The sequence below is a fragment of the Parus major genome, chromosome 26 (assembly GCF_001522545.3).
Source record: "Parus major isolate Abel chromosome 26, Parus_major1.1, whole genome shotgun sequence".
NCBI classification, from domain to species: Eukaryota; Metazoa; Chordata; class Aves; order Passeriformes; family Paridae; genus Parus; species Parus major.
The window spans coordinates 3,327,410-3,334,149 of NC_031795.1; the positions used below are offsets into that span (position 1 = coordinate 3,327,410).

Genomic DNA, 6,740 nt, shown 5'->3' on the forward strand with positions numbered 1-6,740 from the left:
TGCGGGGGCACCATCCGGGGGCGCGGCTAAGCCTCAGCACCGCAACTTCGCCCCGAGCCGCGTGTGCGCGGTCCCCGTGAGCCGGGCTCGGCCTCGCACCGGCCCCACGAATCTCACGCCGCCCTAGCCCCACGGCCGGGTCCCGCTCCCACGCCCGTGCACCGACCGCGGCCCCACGCACCTTGCACGGTCCCAGCCCCGCAGGCTGGCCCGGGGCTGTCTCGGGGCCGTCTCGGGGCCGTGCGGGCCCCCCGGGCGCGGTGCGGGGCGTTTGCATCACCCGCAACCGAGTAAGTGGAGCAAAGTCGCTCGGGGGTGGGAGCAGCGGCACCGCGGACCCCGGCCCGTTCCCCCCCTCCCCACCCCCCAGCTCGGCCGCGGCCCGCCAGGTGCATCACCCTGCTATTAACAATAATTAATACCGATAATAAAGAGAACACCGCGAGCCGCACGCACCCACGTCCCTGCAAACCCTGAGGCCGATCGTGCCCCACATGCGGCGAAGGGAAGCAAAACCCAGGCCCCCGCGCCCCCCGCAGCAGAAGGAAGAGGAAGGTAGCACTCACAGTCAGCTTGATCCCGGAGCCGGGTGCTCGGGGTGGGTTTTGGGGGCGGTTCGATGGTTTTGTTTTTCCCGGCGGGTCTGCGTTGCGGAGCGAAGGGACCCCCCGCCCGCGGCGACTGCGGATCTGCAAGGAGAAGAGAGAGGCTGCGGCTCAGCCCCGCATCCCCGGCCTCGCCAGGCCCCGCGTATTTATATAAATAATAAAGAGAGAGAGAGAAAAAAAAAAATTGCTCCAGGAGGAAGGAAGCTGGGTCAAAATCATTTGCAGGGAACGAGGGGAAAAAAAAAAAAAAGGAGGGGGGGGGAAAGGGGGGAGAGGGGGAAAAAAAAAAAACCGGAGCGAGCTCCTAGCCTTACTGGAGGGGATCCAGCTGCTAAAAATAGCAAAATCACACTCGAAATTAAATAAGGGCAAACAGGCGAAGGGAGCTCCCAGCGCCGGCGGAGCGGGGGAGGCGGAGCCGGGGCCGCATCACGACGGGGGCGGCGCAGGGCGGCGCGGCCGGGAGCGATAGGGCCGTTCAAAGGGCTGCGGCGGCGGCTGCGCCCCCAGCCCTGCCCGGCGGAGGGTCCCCTGGGAGGCTGTAGGCAGCGCTGGGGGGGATTGAGCCACCCTCGTCCTCCCGCCCCGGGAATCCTCCCGACTGGGGCCGTGCTGGGAGGGAGGGGGCGGCTGCCCCCGGCTGGGTGACCCCCCGATGCGTGACCCCCATGGGAACAGCCGCGGCTCTCCCCACTCCGTATTTTGGAATGGTGTGGGGGGTTTGATGTCCCCATGGAGGCAATCGCCGGCTGGGGCCGGGCCATGCACCCATGGCCAAAGCACGAGGCTCCTTCTGTTTGCTGCCTGCTCACCAGGTCAGCCCCCACAAAAGCTTTTGGTCCCCATCTGGAGGCACCAGCAGTGGGGGTTCCCTCCCCGGGACTCCCAGGGCCGCCTGGGTTATGTCGTGATATTAATTTAATGTATTGCTGCAGCACCGCTGCCGAAAGGGGAGGCTGGCGTGGGAGCGGGTTCTGCTCGGTACAGTGGGGTTTCGGGGGCTCTTGAGCGGCCCCGAGGCTCTCCTGGGCTTTAAGCAGATGCTGGGCTCAGTGAAGAGCTTTGTTCAGAATTCCTCTTGTTGGTTTGGAAGTGTTTTGGGTCAGTCTGGAACCAGCTGAGATCAGCTCATGGGTGAGGTACCCCAAAACCCAGATCCCTGTTGCATCAGGGCAGTGTTTCTAAGCTGTGGCGAGCAACTGGGGTCTTGTGGTGGTTTTTCTTGATGGGATACCAGAAAATCCAGAGCTCAGCATCCCGTTGTATGAAATTTCTACAAACTCCTGTGAAAACAATCACAAATCTAATGGAAACTCTGATTTAGGTGCTTTTGACCATCCCGACTGTAAGGGTTGAACTCTGAAGTGAGGATCTGAACTTCAGACTGCTGGATTTCAGTTTCAGGCAAGTTTTATTAAAATAAAAAAAAAGGAGACCTTTATAAAGATGAAATGTAAAAGTATCAATATCTGCCTGGGCAAAACTACTCTGGCAGGGAAGGCTTGTGATGCAAAACAAACCAAACCCAGCCAGGCTTGGGGCACCTGTTTCTGCTAATTGTTATTCGGATTTTTCAAATCCCCTGCAAAGTCCCCTGCCTAAAACACAATTGGAGCAGTGTCCCTTTCTGACAATTAAAAAATGAAAGCAAAGAGGGGGGAGAACCCTCCTGGAAGAGAGTTCGTGTTCCCAAACACCTGCAGGAAGGGGAGGCACACCCTGCCCGCACCTCGTGCAGCTCCTGATCCAAGCTCTGGTGGGTCTCCCCCCTCCCAGGGCCTTGTCTGCAGCAAGGGGTTGTTTGCAGACCCCAAGTACCCTTTTTTTTTTTTTTTTTTGGCTAAAATTAGCCTTTTCCCTACTGTAGGCAGCCCTCCCTGGGTTTGGATGTGCTGGGGTGCCTTTTACCCCAACGCTGCTGCTCAGGCTTCCCCCTTTGCCGTGAGGCCAATGAGGAACTTGTTTTTTGTCCTGGCAGAGGCTCGTTGTTATTAATATCCCTCGTTATTTACTGTACAGAGCCGGTGAATGGCAGCAGCCCGAGTCCTGCAAACGACCAGGGCTGCTCTGCTTTAATCCCTCCAAGTTTTGGCAGTTCCCCACTCTCTGAGCCCACGCTGGAGCCTCCCCACACCGGGTTCACCCGTGGGGTGAGCGCTTGGTCTTTAAAGAAAAACAGTGCTGCAGCGGTGCCCCGGAGCTAAGAGAGGTGGGGAGATGGCCTAGCAGCCAGGTACAGGCACACAGCCACGTGAAAGGAGGGGAAAACAGGGAAAAACTGGGCTGGGCCTAGGGGAAGAACATTTTCACTTTTGTTTCTGCTGTTGGGCTCCTGATTTGCAGCTCGTTGCCGAGTGGGTTTGGGAGCAGGACTGGACAAGCTCCCCCATCCTGCGCTTTCCGCAGGCGGAGAAGAAGCTGAAAATGGCTGGAAACAGGGAAACAAATGATTTATTATCCCCCCCGCCCCATGGCAGCTGAGCCCAGCGCGGGGCACGGCGAAGCATGCACGGCTCGGAGCCGAGCAGCGCCGGGATCCCGGCGGCCGAACACGCTGGGAACCCCCCCGGGATGCGAGCGGGGATTGTCCCAGGCCGGGTGAGCACAGGGCTGGCCGGCCATGGCGTGGGAGGACAGGGACGTGGCCTTTGTTTCCCCTCCCGGCTTTGTTTCCCCGATGGCCCCATTGATGAAGCCCCATGTGGCCAAACAGCCCAGGACCCACCCCAAAACAAGCCTGTTAATTTGATTAAATGGCTCCTTTCTCCTTTCTCACCCCTGGAGCAGATTGAGCTCTCACCAGGGCAGCGTTTTCCTGCAGCCCCATTCTGGGGACAAATTCCTAAATCACTTGATAACTCACAGGCTTAACTCCTCCGGTTTGAGCCCGAGCTTTGCGGGACACAGCCACAGGCCAGCGCCGTGGGGTGCACGGGCTGCAAATGGGAGCTGCACACATGAATTATTTCGTATTTCGATTTATTTAGCCAATATTTCAGGCCCAGGAGGAGACCTGATGGGTGTCCAGTGCTTGGGAAACGCTGCGCCTCTGGAAAGTGACCTGAAAAAAAAAAAAGCTGCTTGAAATCACCCCCAGCTCCTTGGGCTCCTCAGAACCACAGGTGTTGATCAGCTCTCCCGAAAAGCATCCAGGGGGGACGTGAGGGAGCAGAAGGCGATCCTGAGTGTCACACACCTTATCCTGCCATGCGTCCTGGCACTGCCACCGAGCCCCACAAAGCTGCCTTTGGGATTAGGGTGCCTAATTCCTGCTAATTTCCCTAGGAAAGGGGAAACTCGATCCTCTGAGTCAGCTCAGGTTGTTGGGCAATTGGAAGGGGCCACCTGGCTAATTACGAGCGGGTGTTTGTCACTTTCAGAGCCCTCGGGAATAGCAGTTTATAGAGCGTGGTGGGGGCTGGATCCCCCGACTCCGGGAGCTGAGGATTCCGAGGGGAATTCGGTGGCCGTGGGAGGCAGGAGAAGGATTTGGAGGTGCTCCCTGCCCTGGGTGCTTGGGCTGCACTAAGTACAGCCCCCGCACAGGGAAATAACTCCCTGTATCCTGCTGATCCTGAGACAGCACAGGCTGATCCATGGCGGCCGCAGGGCGAGCAGGATCAGCCGGTGGGGCTGGAAAGCTACTCAAGCTCAGCCACCCCTCACCTGCACGTCCTGACCTGTGGGGACACGTCCCTGCCCGTCACCCCTACTCGGTGCCAGCAGGGTCTGGTTTAGTGCCACTCCTGTCCCCTGGGATGGAGAGGATGCATTTTGGGTGCTGGTTGGATGGGGATGTGCGAGGGGCCGTGTCTGGGGTGCTCTGGCTTGGGCACTCGATGCTGGAGCATCCCATGAATTTTGGGGAGCTGCTCGGGCCCTTGGCGGGTGCCCTGAGTCCATCTGACACCGGCTGCGTCACCTCCTGGGCCTGGGGTGGCTGCTGGCTCTGGCAGGGAGCGAGATGCTCCGGGGCTGCAGCCATCGCTGCGCGGCTGCACAATGGCCTTTTGTCTGCGGGGCTGCCCCGGGAACATCCCGCCATCCCAGTTTCCCAGTAACATGAAACCTCCTCGGGGCTGCCTGCCGGGAGCACAAAGCCTGGGGCTGCTGCGGGGGGTAGCCCTGGCCCCGTTCCCGGCTTCCCCCCACACTTCGCACATGTGCTGGGGGCTCAGGTGGGTGGGGGGACGCTGCCAGCCCAGCTGGGGTCCCGCAGGGCAGGAAGGAGGTGGCAGGAATCGGGGAAGCAGCAGGAATGGAGCCGAGCCCGCAGAACCTCCATGCGAGGATGAGGCCGATCCATGCTGGGAGTGGCGGCAGCTCCCACACCTCTGGTGTCCCCACGCAGGGAATGTGCCGGGGGGTGGGTGAGAAAATCCCTGCGGGTGCTCCTCGGAGTCCCTTCCTCTCTGCCCTGGCCTGGGGGTGCCGGGGAGGAGGGAGGGGACAGGCCGGGGAGGAGCCGCTGTAAATCATTAACGGGACGCGGTGGAGGGGAATGCGAGGGGTCATTAATCGAGGGCTCTCTGGCTGGCTCGCAGTGGGGTCTGGCCGCCTGGTATTTTTTTAATCAAGATATTTTATTGCACATCACATGTGAACAGGGCAGAGAAGGAGGTGGTGGCTGCCGGCAGCATCCAAGGAGGGGTGGGGGGATGCACTGCAAGGGGAGCTGGAGGACACGCGGTGCAAAGGACAGGGAAAGTTTTCCCTGCTTTTCCCAGCCTTTCCTAGCTCCTCCATGCCCTGGAATCTCTCTGTATGATAGGGAAGGAACCCCCCACTCCCGGGCCAGCTGCCAGTTCACTGTGCCAAAGGGGACACACCAGAGAGGCTGCTCCTAACCGGGGCTCCAAGAAAACACTTTTCCCAGCCAAATTCCTTGACACTTTCCCGTTTACTCAGCTCCGGCTGGAAAAGCATCGAGGACCGGGGGACTTGTCTCCGTTCCGGTGACTCAGGTGGCGGTCACCGGGGTGACTCAGCCGCCGGCAGAGTCCCGGCTCTGGGGGCACAGCGGGGCCCGGGGTGACACAGAGGCAGGGGAAGGGAAACGGGAGGCGATGCCGGAGCTGACCGGACGGGGAATGGGGCCGAACTGGCTGCTGGTGAAAGGGAGCGAGAGCCGGAACAACCCTGCTCGTGCCCCCTCCATGGCCTGGGGGTTTGACCAAAGGGCTTTGGGAGGAGATGGGTCAGGGCGGGCAGAGGGTCACCTAATGGCCAGTGAATGACCCGAGGCGGCAGGGCAGGGCGGGATGGAGCATCCTGGGATGGAAGCGGCAGGTTTTTCTGCGAGGAACGTGCTCCCACATAGCCAGAATCACAGAATTATGGAATAATTTACGCTGGAAAAGCCAACGCTGCGGTTTCCTGCTGCCACCTAATGGGGGGGAGAGGCTCTGACTGTGGAGCGGGAGGGCTCCGCATCCTCCCCCCGCCCATCCCTGGATGAATCCCAGCATCCCTCAGCCGTAGCAGGACTGTGCTGGCGTGGGCTGGGGGCAAAGCGGGGCCAGGGCTGAAGCGCTCTCCCGTCTCTCCCCTTGGCAGTGCCCGTGGGGAGGTGCTTGATCCCCTGGGAGGGACATTCGGGGGGTGCTGTGACCCGGCTGCAGGGCTGAGCCCTCCACGTGCTGCTCGCTTTGTTCCCGGACCTCAGGGACCTGACCCCCTGTCAGGGGACCCCCATGCACACGACGTATCCCTGCACTTGCCGTTCGGCTCTCCCGTTCCCGAGGGAATGTGACACCCGGAGTCACCCGGGAATGTGACTGGAGCCGGGATTAGGGCCGGCTATAACGGGCCGGGGGTCACTGCTCGTTCCCAGCTCCGGTTACTCGGTGCCTGGCCCGGCTCTGCCAGCGACTCATCTTTCAAATGGCAGGGCCGGGCTGGCAGGGGGGCTGTGGGGGCATCAAGGGGGGCTGCGAGGGGGGGTCTGCGAGGCTGGAAAGCACCATGAGGCGAGCACCCCAGCCCTCTGTGCCCCCAAACCCACGGTGGGTCGAGCAGGCTGTGGTTATCCCCACGGCGCCTGCCCAGGAAAAGCACCTTCCCCACCTTCAAGGTGAGAGGAATGATGGGTTTGTCTTTACAAACAAGCTGTGGGTCAGTTGATAAGATGTA

The 6,740-nt window shown here is 60.7% G+C and overlaps 1 protein-coding gene across 5 annotated transcripts in view; it reads right to left on the reverse strand.

Moving 5' to 3' along the window:
* HMGA1 (high mobility group AT-hook 1) overlaps positions 1 to 1,040 on the reverse strand; it is a 7,623-nt gene extending 6,583 nt beyond the window's left edge. For 4 of the 5 annotated variants that reach the window (XM_015650938.2, XM_015650937.2, XM_015650941.3 and 1 more), the window contains exons 1-2: positions 923 to 1,040; positions 567 to 689 (exon numbers count right to left, since the gene is read on the reverse strand). The gene's annotated coding sequence lies outside the window, so the exon portion shown is untranslated. Of the gene's footprint in view, positions 1 to 566; positions 690 to 917 lie in introns of all 5 variants that reach the window. The other variant, XM_033519919.1, reaches the window with a different exon arrangement.
* Between the last annotated feature and the right edge of the window lie 5,700 nt (positions 1,041 to 6,740).